The sequence below is a fragment of the Durio zibethinus genome, chromosome 3, assembly GCF_047325235.1.
Source record: "Durio zibethinus cultivar Kanyao isolate XHJ-2024 chromosome 3, ASM4732523v1, whole genome shotgun sequence".
Taxonomy (NCBI): domain Eukaryota; kingdom Viridiplantae; phylum Streptophyta; class Magnoliopsida; order Malvales; family Malvaceae; genus Durio; species Durio zibethinus.
This window is the reverse complement of record NC_143164.1, coordinates 11,091,880-11,113,964: the sequence shown is the minus strand read 5'-3', so window position 1 is coordinate 11,113,964 and position 22,085 is coordinate 11,091,880. Positions and strand designations below refer to the sequence as shown.

General features: G+C 31.5%; 1 pseudogene; it reads right to left on the bottom strand.

Moving 5' to 3' along the window:
- Positions 1–7,196: 7,196 nt before the first annotated feature.
- The window catches only part of LOC111299266 (peroxidase 12-like), a 67,232-nt pseudogene continuing 52,343 nt past the window's right edge, over positions 7,197–22,085 (bottom strand).

Genomic DNA, 22,085 nt, shown 5'->3' with positions numbered 1-22,085 from the left:
CTTATGTTTGAAAAAAATATAATTTTTGTTAAAATGTCCTACTACTCCAAAATACTAGTCGCAATGGGCATTGGAATCGTACCACTTAAGGTAAGGAGATTCAAGCTATTTTGCAGGGACAAAGGCTATTAAATGATTTTTGTAGAGCTTTTGATACAACTCTATGTAACTTATAGGTATGAGGTCAAAGGTTAGTCTTTCCCGAGTTTGTGATTCTTTGGTGTTGCTTGTGGTGCTAACTGGATAAGTGAAAGATCTTAGTGAAAATGGGTAAGATGGTCAAGTGGTTGATTGGTGATGAGTTATAGAGGTATGGTTTACTGTATGGTGTAATGTAAGGTAAATAGGTCGAGTGTAGCTTCTAAATTACTATCTTTTAAGACTCACAGCTTGAGTCTTAATTTTTTTCTTCTTAGGTGCTATTTTGGAAGATTTACCTCCTTCAAGTTTATCATTCTTTATGGCATTTTCGATGATATCTCTCGAAATCACCATTTTAACAAAATTCTTAGTCGTATTTTTTATCATCCTCTCATAATAAGGTGACTTTAGACTACTCACAAAAAGTACAGTGATTTTTTTTTGTTAAAGGGGGTTGTACCTGGGCAACCACATCCTGCCACCTTTGAGCATATTGCTTGAAGGACTCAGATGCCTTCTTCTCCATTGCTTGTAGGGAAAAGTGATCAAAACCCATGTCAATGATGTGATGATACTGGTTAATAAAGCATCTGGTCAAATCTTTCCATGTTTGGATGTGAGTCCCATCTAATTAGACATACCATCTTGCCATAGATCCAGTCAAACTATCTTGAAACACATGCATAAGTAGTTTCTCATTACTGGCATGTGCCGCTATTTTGTGATAGTATATAGTGATATACATGATAAGACATTTAGTATCATTGTACTTTTTAAACTTTAGTACTTTAAATTTCGGTGGCATCATTACATCTGGTACTAGACAAAGTCCCGCTGCATCTATGGATCCATAGATATCTATTCCCTCTACAGCCCTTAGTTTTTCTTTAAGTTTGTTCATAGCCTGGTCAATTTTAGAATTTTCCAAGGGTGTAGCTGCTTGTGGTTTTTTCTTCTCCTTTACCTCATCTGTAGTAAAGAGTTGAATGGGTTTAGCTACTTTTTCAGCAAAGACAGGATTATCATAGCTTTGGACATTCTCATGACCTAGTGCATAGGTCATTCCTGGGTAATTGTACTTCGAAAGAGTCGCTTGTTGAGGTTGGAAGAATGGTGCGATTTGATTTTGTGGTGTGCCGAAGCTTGGAGGATATGTCGAATTAGTAGCTTCTTGTGAAGTATCTTCTTCCACTGATTTCCCCCTATTTATCTTTTCCAAGGCCTCTAAAATTTGGCCCAGTTTTCCCTCTAATGCTTCTTAGGCTTTCTCTATCCTTTCAAAGTGACGTATATTGTCCTATTCCATCTTTCTAGCTCGAGCCCGAGTATTGTATTGATGAGTAGCTATTCTTGCACCTTAGTACCACAATTAAAGATTCAATGATAATGTTATGATAACGAGTGCATGAGTGAATGTGATGCAAATGAAATAAAATAGAAAGTAAAAGGAAAATATTTACCCCTTGAAAAAGATCCAACAAAAAAAAAAACTTTCATTTATTCCAAAGAAGTCTATTTTACATCAAACCTAATACTATTCCTTTATAGAAATGTCTAACTTGCTCATACTGATCCTTAGCTTCTTCAATGAAATTCAACAATTTTTGTCCATGCTCCCTTGCTGGTATGATTAAAGCTTTCAGAGTCTCAACTTTTTTGGCCATCTCGCCTACTTGGATCATGGCCTTACCTATCTAAGCAGACGTGTTCTATGTATCTCTATCTTCTTTATGCCTTTCTGTAAGGAGCTTGACATGAATTTTCTATTCACTCAACTTTGATGTTAGAGTCAGAATGTGGTTTGAAAGCTATTGGTTCTCCTGCTCAACCTCTATGAAAGCATTTTCTATGTGGTCACACTCTTCTTTCAACTTTTCATTTTCACGAGCCAACTCAGTATTGTTTATTTCTTTGGCTTGTACCTGTACGCGCAACCTCTTATGCTCATATTGTAACTCTTTCAGCTTTATTAGTGCATCGTTCCATTCTCTAACAATTTTTTGGGCCTTGCTGTAATCTTTGGAAATTTATGGGCTTGGACTTCTAGTTTCTCTACTTTGTTTTGCCATTGGTCTTTTTCTTTTTGTAACTTCAAAACCTCTTGTCTCAATTTCTCCTTCTCCATCTCATGCTCTAATTCTAAAAACTATTTATCAGACTTTTGACCCATGGTAAGTGATGATCCTGAGGCCCAAATGCAATCTCCTAACCTTTCTTATTTCTCTAAACCAAATACCCCTAAGTAACTCGATTAGCGAATGGCCCTAGGCTTACTCTCTTAGGCTTCTTCCAAGCTTTAATTATGTTGTCAATCTTTTGGAAGGTTCCATGCTTCCCATATGAGCAATCAAACTGGTCAAGCTTGCGGGTCATAGGAATAAATTATTCAGCTTCATGTTGCCTTCTTACCATTAATGAGGCATAACTTGTTAACCTCTATAGGCCTAGAAGTGCGATCCTTATCTCATCTCTACATTGGTATAGCATAAGTTCTCTACCCATTAGTGGAGCTAACCATCTTACCTGACTAGCTGTGAGTCCTTGTAGCAAACATTCCACTCCTTTTGAGTTCTTACCTTTGGCCAAGTACTCTGATAGAATTCTCTAATTAGACTCTGAGTGTGGAGATAAAGTTTAGTAAAGGCACTTTTCTTGCATTCAAAATGGCTTTTTGTCTATATATATAATAAGGGTATGCAACCCATGAAATATGCTTTGTCCATCTGTTTACAAAAACTCAGAGATCTAATAGTTTCTGTCAAGATAACTGGTGAAGGGTTACAACCTTTTTCAATCTACTCAAATAGATCCACCACTTCTATCTCAATGTTTCCTAAGACCTTGGGGAAGATAACCAACCCATATATGGCTAGAGCAAATGCATTCATTCCCTAGTCATCATCTGCATGCTTGATAATGAAATCCCAGAGAACCCCTTACAGAATACCTTTGTGATCACTTTTCTCTTGAATGTATGAATCTATAGTCTCCTTTCCCACTACTAACACTTGACTCAACTTCTTGTGACTCCCTAATTTGTGTTTTTTCATGTATTTTCTATCTGGATACAATAGATGCATACCCATTAGAGTTTAGTACTCTTCAATTATTGGTACTAGATCAACCTCATCAAAGATAAAACATCGGTAGGAGGGATCCCAAAACTATATCATCACCCTAATGAGTGAGTAGTCAACCTCCACTAACAAAAGATATGCTATATGTCCAAACTTCTCACAAAAAGCCTCATGTCTCGAAGGGGTCATACCATTCCATGTGTTTTATAGGCCTTTCAAGTTATTGTGTTTGAAAAGTAAATGGACTTCTCCTGATAGTGTAGGGATGTGATTAGGTGGTAAATAATCTCCTTCTTCTAGCTGTCTCTTTTTCGATTCAATCTTTACCTCTATAAGAGAATCACATTTGAACAATATAGATAAGGCGAAACCTGACATTCTGTGGAATCCATGAGGACTTTTGTTGAAATAGTTTCGGGGCAAGAATACTATGCAATCTGTGAACATGTTCATGAATGCGTGCAAAAAGAGATAAAAAAAGACAAAGAAATTAGTTAGTCATTTCAACGAAATATAGGGAAAAGATAACAGTTAAGATAACAGCATGGCCTAGAATTTTGGATTATCTACAGAACGTGGGAAAATAAAGCTCTATCTACGGTTGGGCTTCTAAAGTCAACTATATGTGGTTTGGGCCATTTCTAAGAGGTTCCCAAATTGTTCCTTACATCACGGTCCATTACAGACTATTAAGGCATCCCAATTCTCACCCATCATAGGTTTCAAGCAGAAAGGGTTCAATCTGAGTGGGAGTATTTCACAGGCTCATATGGAGACATGAAATCTCATGAAGGCATAGGTACTTCACTCCTTCTTAAAGGTAGAGCTCGGGTGGAGGGCTTATGTTATTCACATGCAAGCGAATGACAGATATAATAAGCATATATTTTGGCAAATATAAATACTGAATAATAGGGCAGACAAATAAACAACAATAAAGCAGCTATAAACAATGGAAAGAGGTAATTTCAAATTTATTAAACAAGGCTTGGATAATAAGAAATCTTTTACTGGCTTAACTATCCATAATATCCCTAGTGGAGTTGCCAAACTCTCATAACGTATAGATCCATGGATCTACCGCTAGACTTGGAATGAAAAGAGTCGCCATCAATCTTTTTAGTTAGGTGTGATTGGCCACCTAATTAAAGCTAATCTGCAAAATAGAGGTTAAGTTTGGAAGTCGATTACATATGGGGAAGGTTGTAGCACCCCCACAACGCTCATCCAAGGGATGGTACTAGTTTGATTTTGATTTATCTAAGCCTTGCTCATTTTATAATTTACCAAATAATGAATTATTGATTTTTTTGGTTTTATTTTTTTTTTAAAAAAAATCTCCTTCTTCTTAAGAAATGACAGAACAACTTTTTCCTTTTTTTTTAATAAACCAAAAAATAAAAATATGGGTGAAAATAAAATAAAATAAAATAGAAATCAAAAAATAAAAAAATAAAAAAATGGGAAAAGAAAAAATCTGCAATCGGGTTGGGTTAAGACGCGGGTCAGAGTATGGGTCTTCGGGCCGACGCGCGGATCCTGGCTTACCAAAAAGTGCCGTTCTGAAGCGATATAAAAGGAGCCTTTTTGCATTTTTCCTTAGAAATTTCAGAGCCTCTCTCTCTCTACCCCAAAATCCTCTAACCTCTCTCTAAAAAATCCACCAAAAAGTTTAACCGAAAATTAAAAATCCCACTAGTTTCTGGAAACTTTGTCAAAAAATTCAACAAGAAACTAGAAAATCCACCGATTTCTGGAACACCTACCGGATTCTAGAAATCTAGTAGGAATCTCAACCTTCGTTAGAAAATTCTACCAAAAAATTCAAAGTTTTTCAAAAAACCCAGAAAAATTTGGAAAAAGTAAAAAAAAATCCAAAAAAATTCCCTGATAGTTCTAAGCCTTCCTTAAACCTTCTAAAATCCTAAATTCACCTCCAAAAATCTGAATTCAATCCCAGAACCATAAATTAACTCCCAAAACCCTAAGATCGAATTCCAACACCCTTTCTACCCAAGAATTTCTCAAACCTACTTTTAGTGATTTTCACTCTATTTTTCTTTGTCTCTCTGTTTGTCTTTGCTCTGTCGGATAGGTCCAATTTATAGGCAGCCTAGGATCAATTTAGGAAACAAACATAATCAATCCCAGGCTTGATTCCTGGGATTGCATTATGTTTAGACGAGATTTTAGGTCCAAAATTTCAGCAATCTTATTAATTTGATTCTGTGTTGACTTGAAGGATTGTGATCCTGATCTCCATTCACGTGCAAATTGAGCAGAAAAGGAAATAGAAAAATAATAATAACAATAATAATAATAATAATAATAATAATAATAATAATAAAAGTATCTAATTGGACCAAAATGGGCTATAATGGGCCTAGTTTGGCTTAACCAAAATGGGTGTCTAACTGGGCTTGGACCAAAGTAAGCCTGATTGGGCCTAAACTGAAATGGGTGTCTATAGTTCTGATACACTTGTTAGGTAAAAAGCCCAAATCAATTAAAAATCGAAGCTAACGGAAGCATAATCAAACAATTAATCAATCACATAAGAGATATCAATTTAACATAATTCGACCCAATGTCCATAGATGAAAAAAAAGATCTAATAGTTGTAGAGAATTGCAATCATACAAATCATATAAAAACACTTACAATCAATACCTATAGACCCTTTCATTCTTCTTTAGTCCTATTAAGTATTCTTAACCTAAGCAAATATATATCTATGCACACCCATGCACTACACCTATATGAACCATCTCATTCTTCTCTAGTCCATTCACAAACATACACTCCCATGAAGACGTTAATCTCGTATTTATGGGATGTCTAACCCATAAAATCCTACGACTCTCTTACGTCTTTTTTTTTTCATACCTAATCCTATAAAGACTTCACTTATTTATAAGAATACAAACTTACCTATTAAAAATCTCTTTTCTCTTAGAATTCTTATTTTGCAAGTTTTTTATCAATCAAGTAATATCTAGTCAATCTTAAATAAATCTCTTAAGAGATTTGAGTCATTATTCCCAATAGCCTTGGCATTGAGGCTTGTTTGTGCTTTTGCTGTTAGAAGGGGATGGAGCAAGGTTATCTTTGAATTTGACAATACAGAGGTTAAATTCTGCCAAAATGACTTAGTGCTGGGAAACTGTGGCTATTGAAGATCTTTAGTCAATAACTGGGTGTTTGTAGCTCGTTTCATTCAGCCACTGTGTTGCTGACTGGGTTGCTAGGAAAACAAGACAGATAAGCTGCCCTGCAGACTGGGTCTTTCATGTACCTGATGAACTTTTTGTATGTTGCATTTTTAATGCTCATGGTTACTGTAGGCTCTTTGGCCATTATGATTGAACCAAAAAAAAAAAAATTGTGAACCTCCTTCTTTAGGTTAGTTTAAAATTAACTGCGATGGAAAAACTGGCACCGGAGGAATTATTAGAGACCACCATAAATTTATTGGTGTCACTACCAGCCAGTGAGCCGAGCTTTGGAGCATCAGAAAAGCAATTTTTATTTGAATTTATTTTGGATATATATTTTTAAAATTTTAGTTTAATAATTAAATAACTAAAGAATCCCCTGCTTGTCAAGTAATAAAAAAGCAACACTGTAGGTATAGACACTGAAGCAACTTCCTCTAGTGAGCATTAACACAGAATCTGTCCGTTAATGCTCAACATCTAATAAAACCTTCAACTGACAGTGCAATATACGCGAACCTCTGCAGAGTTAAACCCTTATTTCATTTTCATTCTCCCATCAACTTAGAAGCTAAAATGCTAATTCCAAGGCTGAATCAACTTAGAAGCAAAGTCGTTTCAACAAAGTTAGATACTTTTATTAACAGAGTTATCAGTAGTGAATACAAACCCCGCTTTCAGAAAACACATCATGAAAAACCATAAAAAAAAAATTCCATACAAAAACATAGTTAACACGTTCAGGCTTGAAGAAATTAAGCCCTTAAAACTCAGACCAAGGTTCCTCATGCAGTTCCTCTTCCACCACAGATGCCAAGCACAACTTTTTATCGGTATTCCTCATGGAGCAATTGGCATGAATTTCCCCTTTCTTGCCAGCCAAGACATTAAATTGCCCCGTCTTTATCATCGACAGCGCAAACTTCTCAAAGAAGAGAGTCTCGTTAATAGCAAAGCTAGTAACAATGCCCCTTGTCCTCCTATCAGTGTACAAGTCTTGGTCCGAGGTGAACAGACCCTGGCGGTTCATGAGATCAACATAATTTTTATTATCGAATTTGTCAGGGCTCCTTATCTAATATTGGTATTTGTGGAATTTGCAGTAGGACAAATTCCCTTGAGGTTATTGGCAAAGGTTTTGTTCATGTTGGGGTCTTGAGTAGTGTAAAGCCGGTTGGTGAAAGAGGCGTAATGGATGGTGCCAATGGTGTGGGTTGGCACTGGAGACAGCTACAACATCAATCGGATCAAGAATTTTGGTAGCGAGACTGACGAATATAATGCCATTAGTAAAGGGTGATCGCAAGTTCTGTAATGTTACATTTCTTGTGGCAAAACTCAATCCATCGCGCCTTCCCAATGGCACGTTGTAGTCCAGGACACCTATTCAGAGTAATGAAGAAAAATGAGATATATGATTAGTATTGGATTAATTCAATTTTGAACTCCACGACAATTTAGTATATGTAGTACTATACTATATAGTAAGACCATATAGAAAAATGGCTAATTAATTAACTCTTTAGTTGAGTTATTACTATACTATATACAAAGACCATATAGAAAAGTGGCTAATTAATTAACTCTTTAGTTGAGTTATTATATATATACCAGGTAAACATAATCACGAGCAACAAGAGCAACGACATCAGCACAAGATACGACTCTTCCACACTCCTTGTGGACACGCTTACGCAGCTCATTGACGATCTCGAACGCCGTCGCTCTCAAGCTCAGGTTAGGGAGAGCATCCTTCTCACTTGGCGTGCTTGCTGATCCATCCAGCAGCACCTATGCATCACATCCTGTAATTTTTTTAATATATACAAACAAATATCCACAGAGCAAATCTAGAATTTATATTCAGTGAGGACAAAAATATATATAATATTGAATATACATATATATATAAGTTGACTAAAATGCATAAAAAACTGTTGTATATATACATAAAAATAACATATTACAATTGTTCTCTACGAATTTTTATATTTTGTAAGTGATGTAAAATCTTTTCATTATCAATATTACAAAATATATCTTTCTCTATATAAATGACCAAACAATTATTCATTCAGGAATCTCCATTCGGTTGTACAAACAATTCTTCAAAATCTTCATAGCAAAAAAAACTCTTTCAATTGATACAGTAGAAATCGGTAATATCAAAGCTAATTTCATAAGTATACCAATGGATACACAAAATATTTCTTTGTCTCGACAAGTTTTATGGAGAGGTTGGTGAGACTTTTCAAGCTTGTAAACTCATCATGAGATCTTAAATCAACAATGTAAGTTTCAAGTTAATTATTAAAAACTAATAACTCCACATTAGAAAAGTAGGTTGGATAAAACTAAGTAAGACAGATCAACTTTTCCTTATCAAAAGCTACAAAGAATCACTAGGATTTAAAAAAATCACACAAAGAAATAACTTTATATTTACCTCATTAAAACGATTGTTGAGCTCTGGAAGTTGCATAACAATTACTATGTAAAATAACTCAACCCGATAATAATGTAAATTTGTCATTGTTTGAGCATTGCGTCGAGGTCTTCCACAAGTTACAAACATATCATCCATATTTGGGATGCCAATATTGTATTTTTTTTGCATAAAATAAAGAAACCTCTTTGTGTAAAGGTTCCCATCCATCATCTCTCATCATTTGTAGTCGTTTCTTTGCTACTCTTACTAATGTCATTGCATTCACAATATCTTGATCTCACCTTTGTAGTGCCAAAGACAATTCATTTGTAATTCTTAAGATATTTTTCATCAAATGCAAGTTGAATGAAAAATCAAAAGATTGAGTCGAATCTAAAAAGGTAAAAAATTCACCTCTTTGCTTCGAGCTATTCATTTCCTCCACAATAATTTCAAGCACATCAATAATAGAACTAAACATAAGGATCAAATTTATTGAAGTCCCATAATGTGAACCCTATCATGTATCCGCAGCTCGATGAAGACTTATTTCTTGATTTAAATCCTTTCCCATGGAAAGTTCATTGATTTGTAATACCTTAACAACTTTATCAAATTGTTTTTCTTGAAGAACATTTATTCATTTACATGAAACCCTAACAATATTCACTACATTTGTCATAATATTGAAAAACAATGCAATTTGAACATGATTCCTTGCCATGGTTACTAGTGTCAATTGAAGTTGATGAGTAAAACAATGAACATAATAAGTAGATGCATTATCTTTCATGATCAAAGTTTTTAGACCATCGAATTCACCTTATATGTTGCTTGCTCCATACCTACGAATCCTTGACATACTCAAATTATGCTTAGAGAATAATGCGTCTATAGCTGCTTTAAGTGACAAAGTGGTTGTATCACTAACATATACTATACCTAGAAAATGTTAAATAACATGCCGTTTAGAATCCACATAGTGAAAAACAATATTAGCTTATTCTTTGATTGAAACATTACAAGATTCATCAAGTAAAATGAAAAATAGTCCATCTCCAAGATCTTCCATGATTGTATTGGTAGTCTCAATTGTTATAGTCAAATAAGATATTTTTAAATATCATGTGCTATCACTTTTGAATTTCCTAATGCATTATCCAAGACAACATTATTGATGGTTTCATTATGAAGAAATCTAAGAAGCTCAAGAAAATTTCCTTGATTGTGAGAATTCTCAATTTCATCTCTACCATGAAATGCCAAACCTTGACAAAAAAAACATGAATGCAATCAAGTGTCGTAGTTAAGTGAACTCGATAAAATTTTGGTGCTTAATCGCATTGTTCTACAAAAGCAAATTGATTATGTTGCTTTTGATTTAGCAAATCTCGACAACATTTTCAAGTTTTGTTATGAGCACTATTAGGACCCCTAACATGAATATCAAATTTTTCTTTCTTCCAATTTGTGAATCCATATGAAATAAAATAATCACCACCTATTTGCTCTTCAATATTCGGTCTATCAAGATAATAATACAAACAAAAAGTGACATCCTTCTCTATACTATATTCCAACTAATTAGTATAGTCTTTGAACCATGTAGGAATAAAACAATATAATGCTTTTTCAATTTTTCTTTGGGAAAAATTATGTTTATAAGGTTAACATGGAGCTTTTTGCAAATAAGTTCTTTGAAGCTTGTCTCTATCATTAGTGTTATAGTCCAAAACTCTTTTCATAACTCAAGATTTGAAGGAAGATCATCTAAATTTAATTCAACACAAATTTGCTTTATACAATGTTGTGTGCCACTAGTATAGATTTTAGATGATTCTTCAAAAATTGGCTTCCTCTTAATAAGATATATCTCTATAACTAATTAAATTAAATAGTTTAGTTTATGTAATTTATAAAAAATAGGAAGACATATTCAAAATAAAATTATGCATAGTAATGAAGATCAACCTACCCTACATTTGAAATATATGAGTAGAATCACAATTCACATATTGTAAATATATTGCCATGTAAGAAATTGGATAGAACTTCTAACTAATTTTATAATCTCCACATAAAAACTTTCCAAACTTAAAGTTAATTTAGTCGTATGAGTAATAACTAAAAAAATAAAGAAAAATATAAAACACAAAAAGTTCAAATATGATAAATATATATATATACATGATATCAATGACACGATCAAATTATGTCATCAATCTAACAAATTTCAAATAGTAAATAAATACTCTATCACATTGACTAATTAACAAATTATAAAAATATAAAAAATAATTACTTACTTGAATATCTTATTAGAAGAAGAAAATAATCAACTTCTAATTTGTTTCTTCAATTTAATGGCTTTCTTTTCTCTTTTTCTATTGCTTTAGTTTCCTTCTCACTATTAAAAATTATTCTTGCTTGCTTGGTTTGAAAAAGTGAAAGCTATAAGTGGGGTGGGTAGAAGAAAACTAAAGATATTTTTACACTCATTTCACTTGCTTTTTTTTTTTTTTATAGTAACCTTGAAATCTTTTTTTTGTTCAAATATCTATCATTTACTTCTATTAATATAGCTTTTGACTTTTAAGTATCATATATTTTATTTATATTTTTAATAGGGCCATTATAAAGGAATTAAAATTTTTTTAGCATTTTTATAATATATATTTTTAAAAGGCATAAGGATCTTAATGGAGGCTTGCACTCACTGTGCATCTGTCCCTAAATATCCATAATATTAATTTTATAGATTCTGGAAAAATGTGAGGGTGTCTACGTGGCACTTCACCTGTGCTCCAAAACTATATATTATTTAATTTTTAACTTTTTATTTGTTTTTTACTTATTTGTTTTATTTATTTTTTATTAGATAAATTTTGTAAAAAAAGTTAATAGAGGTAAAATGATAAAATAATCTTTACTTGATGTGTTTTCACCTCGATCCAATAGGTATTTTTTTTATTAATCTGAGATTAGGTTGAGATTTTTTTAAAAATCAAGCTAAGTAGGAGGTGGGCTTAGGGTGTTCTATCCTGTCCCAAATATTGATTTTTTTAAAATTATATATTTTTTTATGTATTATATTAATAAAGTTATTATTTAATACTTTATTTCAATAAAAAATTTATATTTGTCCATAATTAAGATGTAATTTAATTACAAAGAATATTTTTATAATATTATATTAAATTAAAATTATCAAAATAATTTTTAATCAGTTAAGGTAAGATACGGGTTATACATATATATGATGGACCAAGATTGGGTATCAAGAAATAATAACTTAATGTTAGGTTGAATTTGAAGTCAGGTTGAATTATTAAAAAAATGGGTTAAAGTTGAGGTGAGCATAAATCTATCTTAACAAATTATCATCTTTAAATGGATGTGTCAATCAGGTGCCCCTTTTAATTTGGGTTTTTTTTTTCTTAGGTTACTTGTTTTAGTTTTGGTCTTTTTTAATTATGCATTTTAGCTTTTTTTTATCTATATTTGGAAATATAAATTGGCAATAAAAGTTTCCATGTGGCATCCCCATTTTGTCTTTTTTACCTTTCCTTTTTAAAAATTTTTTTTTAAATAAAATAAAATTTGTAAAAAATACAGTAAGTGCATGCTGAGATATTAACGCAACACGTATCCAATTGGTTTTTATCCATCGATCCAATAGGGATAGTTTTTTTAAATCAAACTCGGGTCGAGGTAGGATGCTTTCCTTTTTGAGTATTGAAAACGAGTTGGAGACAAGTTTAAGGTATTTTGTTTCATCCCATCTTAGGGTATACATAAGAAGATATTTTTTATTTATTTATTTTGCCTACCATGCCAAGCACTTTAAAAGGGAAAAGGTAAGATGGTAGGCAAAATTTGACCAGACCAAGCATTCCAAAAAGAAGCAAGCAAGGTGGCAACCATGAAAAAAGCGTTATGAGACTGGGTGAGGAGAATGTCATGCTAGGCATTTAAAGAGAGTAGGCAACGTGCATTAATCCCACATCAGATAGGAAAGGAAAGGTCACTAGACATATAAACATTGGCGTTGCACACCCTAATAAGCTAATTTTGCAAAGAGATGGTAATGGCCATGTGACACAAACATGTTTTTAATAGTAATAATATTAAAATATATGACTTAACCTGATCATATTAAATTCTCCTTAAAAAATTGACCAACTCACTTTGGCCACATTAAAAGTCTCTTTTCATATAACCCAATGATGAAGAGATTTGATAAATTCTTGTTGGTAAAAACTGAAAGTAGATTTCTTTGTGGTAATTTAGTTAAAAACTAGAAAATATTGCTCTTCATTTTTTTTTTCCTTTTGCTAACTCTTTTAGTTGTAATTTCTATAAGAAATGATTATTTCGATGAAAATGGATTTAGTTTTAGACAAGTCAAAAAAATAGCAACTAGCTATAGTAAACCAAACATTGATCAACATTCAAACCACTATCAGAACAAGAATATGTATATGGTTCATACTTTTTGTACCTATTTACTCAATTAACAAAGTCAACTCCCATGTTCGCTAAGTTAACACACACCCGACTACCGTGCCACCACATGTAAGGGTTGACATTTAGTCTCCTTGCCACAAAATGAGCTCGCCTTTGCCAAGGAGAGAATCATCCAACTACTTTCACTAATGTCTATCAACACATCACTTTATAATAGATCATCTAGCATCTAACTTGCCTAGAATCATTAAGTGTAGCACATGCTTGCATGGGATCATTAAATGTAGTCCACAATCACCCATGTGGCCTCTCTTCAAGCTCTATATAGACTTACCATCAATAATTGGCATTGTTTGTGGGAAACAATAGCCATGTCTCACCCATTTCCCTGAAACAGCAATCTAGTTATGAACATGCCCACCCAACTTGCAGCTACCTCTAATGTTGGGGCCATGCTTCTAACTCCCCTACAAATCCCATTTCCAAACCTCCCTTTATGGACATTAAGGTATGATACCATCCTTCCATTTCCCAATAACCTTATGTTAGTGAATGCCAGGACTTCACAGTAATGGGTAATTACTAAAACTTGATGCGAGTTTTATCTCCAAACATAACCTTGACCCCTCTATTGGTCCACACCACTACTACTATACCATCACACTTAATCTCATAACCACCTCCATTACAAATGCAAACCTTACGGCCAATTAATGCAACTTCCTAACAAAACATTCCCTTGTTGCATCCACTATGCAAGTGAGACCCCTAACTTTATAGATTCCCATGTACCAAATAAACATGCAATAAGCTCTTCCAAATTTTTACCACATTTTAATGACCCAAATATAACTCTTGAATGCCCAAGTAACCACCTAATAGAGATTGTTACACATTACCAATAGGCTACCTAACAACCACCATAAGAAAGATCTAACCTTAGACAAAGATCGGCCTTTCTTCTTTTAAGAACCACATAAAGTCTGCTTTCAACATGATGAAAGCTACCCTTAACCTCTCTAAGACAACACTTACCCCCTTAACATATAAGACAAAACCAAACCCCCCATTAACCTTAATCTAAAAAATAAGCTTGCGATGTAAGTGACTGCCTTTCGAAAGTAACTAGCCAACATCAAGAGAGAAGATAATAATGATCTTAAATGGTTAAAAGATGACTACAACACCTTAACCACCTTTATCAGACAAGTTGACATCCTCACCTTCTTTAAACTTCTTAAGGAAACCTATGACAGGACCACCGATCCAGAAGATAACCAGACCACTTCAAACCTTTATAGACCTCCATAATGACTTAAAAGTATCAACACTATAGGTAAAGCCTGTATGTGGTTTTATTCAATAGCCTTTGCAACTATTAAAAATTTTGATACATTTAATCAGCAACTTCTGGTTCATTTCCTCAATAGCAGAGTCAAGGTACATTCTTTTGTGAGCTTATTAGCCGTAAAGCAAAAACTTAATGAAATTCAACAATAGCTACCTAAAAAGATTTAAATAACCAACTATGGATATTAAAGACCTGAACATATAATGGGCCATTCAAGCATTCACCTCTAGGGTAAGACATGATCACTTCAGGTATTTGTCATAATCATTTTAAGGACCATTAGGTGAAAATTTTAAAAGTTTTAAAACATAGAAAGTTGCCACCAATCTTTTTGGCTAGGTGTGATTGACCACTTAAAAAAATTTATCTTTTTACTAACACTAATTAAGATTTATTAAAAAGACAAATTTGGTTTTCTAAAACAGAGTTAGGTTTGGAAATACAATTATGCATAGGGAATGATTAGTAACCCCATAACGCCCGTTTAAAAACAGAACCAACCGATCACGTGTTATCCTTAATATTGATAAAAAAAAAGTCTTTATCTAATATTTAAAAATATTTCTTTCAAATTTTTTGTGAAAATTTTTTTAAAACCTTTTATTTAAGAATAAAATGAAAACTATAGTTTTGAACCAGTTTCTAAATTCTCAAATATCTAGGTAATATTTCAAAAAATATTTCTCTACTTAGGATTTTTATAATGATCCTTAAAATTTGACATAATATTCTTATATAAAGAAAAATTATTAAAAAGCTCTCTAATATCTAGGCAGGGTTTTAAAAATTATTTTTTCTTAGAAATATTAATTTTTATTTCTAAAAATATTTTCTTTAAAATTTTATTTTATCATTTCACCTTCATTACTCACAAGCATAGAGCATGACTATGTTAGATACAAAAGATTATTCTACTATGATTCATGACATAAGCAAATTAACAAACACCTAGCAAGCACTAAAAACTAGCAATTGACGACCAAAAGAGAAAATAGGGGCATGGCTGAAGTAATGGGTAATGCCAAGACCAAGACCCCTAGTTCATGTTAATAAGCACTGTATAGTCATTTTATCAAACACTTGAAAAACCTATGAAAACTTACATTTTTAATTCATCAAACACCTTGAAAACACCTAAAGCATTAACTTTCTAATTTTGAAAATTTATTCAAACACCTAGAAAACTTATTTGGAATACAACTTTTTTGTTGCCAACACTCTCATCAAATACCTAGTAAACTATCAAAATAAATAGTTAAAGAAAACCATTTTTTAAACCACAAAACATGTAGCAAACAACTTACAAAGTATGGAAACACATAATCATAAGATTGCATCACCAAAAACTCATTAAAACACATAATAGCAACTAACTAACCATTAAAGGAATGAAAAAACTACATGGATGAAGATGTGAATGGTATGAAAAATAAAAGAAAAGGTTAGAAAATAGCTAAGTTACAAAGCTTTTCCAATTTTTTCATCTTGTTCTTTTTTTTTTCTAGTTTTTACCATTTTTTCTGCTGCCTCATCTTAAATTCTAGCCCTAAATGATATGTTTAAAGACAAAGACCTATTTCTATAGTCTTTGGATCAATTTCATCTAAGGATTAGGGTTTTTTTGTCTTATTCTCTTAAGCTTGGTAACCAAGGATAGCAATCTTGACCCTAGGATATAAACCTTTTAAGGTCAATTGTTATAAAAAAATTCAACATCCATTTTGGCATATAGTGCGGCTATTTTAATAAGAAAACACCATTTTACCCTTATTAGTGTTTTTTAAACATTTTATGATTTTCCTAAAATCTTATGATCCAATATTTATTTTCATGATTTTAATTGACCAAAAATCGTAAAATAATATCTAACATGAGATAGAGTTTTTTGTGAAAAATTGACACTGAAAAAGTCAAATTACAAAAATACCCTAAAAAATTATTTTAGTAATTTCATCCTTTTTGAGATGCAATCAAGGTTTTCAATACATCAAAATTTATGAAATAATATTAAAATATGATCCGAAACTTTTTGTAAAAAATCCACCTTGAGATAGTCAAATTACGAAAGTACCCTATAAAAGCATTTTGGTAAATTGGGAAGTACAATTAAGATTTTGAATGCATCAAAATTCATGGAATAATATTAAAACATGATATGGAGCTTTTTGAGAAAAATCAACCTTGAGATGGTCAAATTACAAAAATACCTCTAAAGGGCTTTTGATAATTTCAACCCTTCGAAGGTGCAATCAATGTTTTTAATGCATCAAAATTTATGGAATAATATTAAAACATGACCTGGAGTTTTCACCAAAAATCAACCTTCAAAAGGCTAAATTACGACAATACCCCTAAAGAAAATTTTGGTAATTTTACCCTTATGAATTGCTATCAAGATTTTCAAGAATTCAAATCATAATTTTATTAATTTTAAGTCTTAATAGTCCTATTCAATTTTGAATTCTAAGGTTTGGCCCAAGTTCGACCCAGTTCGACTAAGTTTAACCATGTTTGACCATAAGGCATTTTGGTTAGTTTAACTCAAAATTCAGTTTTAAAAATTTGTAAATCTTAAAGAAATATTGGATATGAATTGGGCCCAAAATTAAAAGCATCACAACTGGCTATAATGCATTTAAAAAAAATTAGGTGTTTTCAGTTGCCTTTTTTTACATATTTATGAGAATTAAAAATAATGCAAAGATAAAAACATTAATTTTGTCCCGAACTAAGGCTTCAAGGATTTTTTTTTTGTTTATTTGTTTTTGGTGTTTTTCTTTTATTTTTGAAAAAAAAAAAAACTCCTTTCATTAGAGGCAGCAAGACTTTTTAAAAATAAACCTAAAAGCTCCTCTCTTTAAAAACTCCACAACTTTTGAAAATTAAAATTAAAAACTCCTCTCATTAGAGACTCTACAACTTTTGAAAAGAAATCTAAACTGCTCTCATTCAAGGCTCCACAACTTTTGAAAAGAAAATGAAAAGCTCATCTCGTTAGGCCTTTCACAACTTTAGAAAAGATATTTGAAAACCTTTTTTTAGAACTTTATGACTTTTTTTATTTTTTTATTTTTTCTTATCTTTAATCAAGACTCACAATGGAATCAAAGATTTTAAAATTGAAAGACTTTAGATTCACATTAGAGTAAAAATTTTATAATTGGATCTCAAGGTTTTCCTGTGAAAAAGCTTAGGATTCTTATCGGTTTTAAAAGTAAATTAGAAAACTCAATATTTGCATTGGAGTCAACAATTCACAATTGTAGAATTTTGGATTCACATCAAATTTAATAATTCACAATTAGAGGACTCTAGATTCACAACTAAAGTAAATGATTCACAGTTGCAGGACTCTGGATTCGCAACTATAGTTTCTGGATTCACATCAAATTAAAAAATTCACAACTAAAGGACTTTGGATTCATAATTAGAGTAAAAGATTCACAATAGTAGGACTTTGGATTCACAACTACAGTTTTTGGATTCATAATTAAAGTTTTTTGGATTCACATCAGATTCAACAATTGACTATTATAATAATTCTAGTAAAATTTTAGTATTTTCATGTTCATTTTTAGTATAATTTTTCATATATTTTGGCTTGTTCCTTGCAAATTGTGACAAATATACTCTGAAATAAACATTTGTACCATGTATATGTGAAATTAAAAAAATGATGAATTTTGGTCAATTTGGATACATTTTGGAGGAATTATGGTGGAAAGGACTAAAAAGGCCATAACTAGTGTCATTAAGCTATATTGCTTTTTAAGGGAGTTTTTTATCCTTTTTTTTCTATGAATTTCTTAAGTATATTTCCATAACCTTTCTAGCAATTTTTAATGAAAAATATGCTTATTCAATGGCTTGAAATTACGGCAAAATTTAAAACTATTAAGCATGCAAGTGGCAGCAAAAAATGAAAAAGAAGATGCAAGCTTGCCATGACTATATATGCATGTGCATTTGGTGCCACTTCTTAGAGATTCAAAAGAGGCAATGAGGAGCTACTGTACTAGCAATTTGTAGAGCTCTTATTGGCCATAATGTGAACTTTTTAGATTGGCAAAATGCATTGTAAGAGAAGCTTATAACTAACAAAGAGATAGAGGTGCCAAACACTTTGCAATAAGCGATGAAGTAAGGTGAAAAGAAGGATGTAGAAGACCCACCATTTTTAGATATTTTGGAGAGATTTTTTAGGGTTGAAAGCATCACTCACTTGCCTATAAATAACAATAGAACCGACCATTTTGGTAGACTTTAGATTAGGACTTTAATTTTTTGTTTATTTAGTTTTTTTGTATTTTTTTCCTACAATTTTATTTTCTTTTTTCCCAAATAGCCTTAGATTTCAATTTTCTTTATTGAATTTGATTGCAAATTTATGATTTTTTGAAGAATTTTTCAATGCTCTTTAAGATTTTCACAATGAAATTTGCAAATTCTCTTGATTTCATGTTCAAATATTGTTAATTTCACATTGATCTCAATTTTGTTTTCAAATTTATGCACCTAACCTAACTTCAATGATCTATTTGCAACTCCTTAATTTTTTTCTTTTTCTTACTCCTTTTTTTTTTCATAGTTTCATAACTCATTAGGCTTTAATCGAATAAAAAAATCCTTAAATTCAATCCCAATTATTCCAATTTAATCTTTCAATTTGAGGTTGAAATCCTAGCAGTGGAGGTTAGGTGTGAGATTTAAGTTGGTGAACGGTTCTTCTCTCTTCTAAATGATTTGTTTGCTTCCTTTTCACTCTAAATTCTTAGTTTTACTTATTTACTTGTTAAATGTTGCCTGATCTTGTTCATTTCTTTTGGTTTAATTATTGTTTGGATTGAATTTCTTTTACATGTGCTATTTTTTGCATTTTTATATGTTGTTTAGTTTGTTAAGCTATGTTTCTCTTATTTTTCTGTGAATTTTTTATTGAATCTTATAGAACACTTGTTGTTTGATCTTACTTTAGCTCAATTTAAGTTCTCTTTAGATGTTTCCATATCTAAATTTTTGTAAGCTAATTCGGTAGTTTTATCTGCTAAACTCAATTTAGTTTTCACTTCTCTTTCTTAATTTTTGCTTTTTCTTTTCACTCTTACAAATTCTCATAGTTCCTTCAATGTATTTTCAAATTCCAGCTCATGTTCATTTTATTTTACATGATATAAATTTAGATTTCAGATTGAACATTTTGTTTCCATAATTTCCAGATTTGCATCTAGCTTTGGTTTTCACTCTTTTTTATTTGATCTAGCCATTTTCCCTCCAAATTTGCTTCATGATTATGTTTTCCCTTTAGATCACTCATTGCTCTTGCAATTTTCAATTTAATACCAATTTAATTGATGCTAAATAAATTCAGTTTTTGTTGAATTTACGACTTCAAGTTTTGGAAGCATATTTTTTATTTTTTCATATTCACTTGTAGTTTGCAACTTTGACTTTTAATTCTAATTTTAAATATGTTTTCTCTTAGATTAGGGTTAACAATTCATAGTTGCAGGACTTTAGATTCAAAACTAGAGTTTTTAGATTCACATTAAATCCAACGATTCACAATTATAGGACTCTAGATTCATGACTAGAGTTAATGATTTACAATTATAGGACATGAGTTCACAATTAAAGTTTTTTGGATTCACATCAGATTCAATGATTCACAAATGATTCAAACATTCATAAATGGAGTCAAAAAGTGTTTCAAGGTTCAAAAATTCCATGGTTCACCAAATTTCTAAGATTCACAAGTGTTCAAAGATTCACAAAAGTCAAAACTTCACAACTTTCAAATATCCACAAGAACCAAAGATTCACAAACTCTAAAGATTCGCAAGAGTTGAAATTTTGTAAATCACAAAGGTTCGCAAGAATCAAAGATTAATAAAATTCAAAGATTCCTAAGAGTCAAAGATTCATAAATTTTAAAAATTCATAAGAGAGGTTAAAGATTCACAAATAAGTAGCACTTATCCTTGCAACCATTAAAATGCAAATACAAAACCCTCTTCCAAGAAAGCAAACATAAATGATCAACAATAAAGATGTGAAATGCCAATGAACTCTACTATAATGCAAATGCAAGTGTTCCTATCTAAATGTAGATATCTTTTGCAACATAAAAATGCAAAAATGCACATGCAAAGATCTTGACCAATGATGGAAATAACATTCCTTTTTTGTGATGCAAATGCCTTTACAAAGATTCAAATGTGAATACTCCTCCCAATGATGAAAACATTTTCTTCAAGGCTGATCATGTAGATTCCTAATCTAATGATGAAAATGCTTTCCAACTAGAATGCAAATGCAAATATTCATCCTTATAATGCGATAGTTTTTTCCATAAGTGCACATATAAGTTTCTATCTTAATAATGCAAATGCCTTCTAACTAAAGTGCAATGCTTATTTTGATGATGCAATTGCCTTTTTCTATGATGAAGATGCATGCTCTATGATGTAAGTACTAGAAAATTTTCCTTTTCCTTTCCATGTTTTAAATTTGCTTGTTTGTTTTATTCATCTAATTAGTTCTTCAATTTCGAACCAATGGATTTACTTTTTCATTTCCTCCTACCATTCTCCCCATTCTTTCTTCCATCTTCATTGTGGCTTCTTCACTAGCTTCCGTTTTCTTTTCAATCTTCTTAAGTTCCCTTTATTTTCAACCTCAATTTTTTCTCTTCTTGATCCATCATCGATTCCAAACATACCACATGCGTATGATTATTTTCAATTCTAATGTATATATCATGTAATAAGACAAACAACTATATTACTCTTACTTTTTGAGTGCATGAAAGAATATATTTTTCTTCTTCAAAACATATATTTTTCTTTTTTTTTTTTAAAGAATCAAAACTTGTCTAAATGATTTCTTTCCTTATTACAATAATGCTGAACTATTCACTCAAAAATTTTCAAAATTGCCAGACATAATTAAATTCCATAACCAAAGATAATGAAATAATCAAACAATTATGACTTTGGAGTCTGTTAAAAGTTGGTATTCCTTATTAGAAATAAAAAAAGGTAATAATCTCCTTTTCAAACAAATTGGGTAATCTAGCATATTAAGGGCTCGATTCATTCAAGAGAGCTTTATAGCTTGAAAAAAACAAAAGAGATGTGTGCTCTTCTCTCTAAGCTCACAAATGAAATGTAATTTTTTGAAATGTTTGAGTCTTTTAAAACTAAACATTTTGACATTCTTTTTATTCTCCAAATGAGGCATTTTGATAAATATCCAGTTAGCTAGAATGGCTTTAAGATTTTGAAAGGTCATTTTAGATTAGAAAGGAGCTCAAATTTTCGATATCAATCTTTTTTTATGGATTTCAGACTTTTGGCACCACAATGTTTTCAGATCTTGCAAAGGATCTAGGTTGCTTTTGGTTAGCA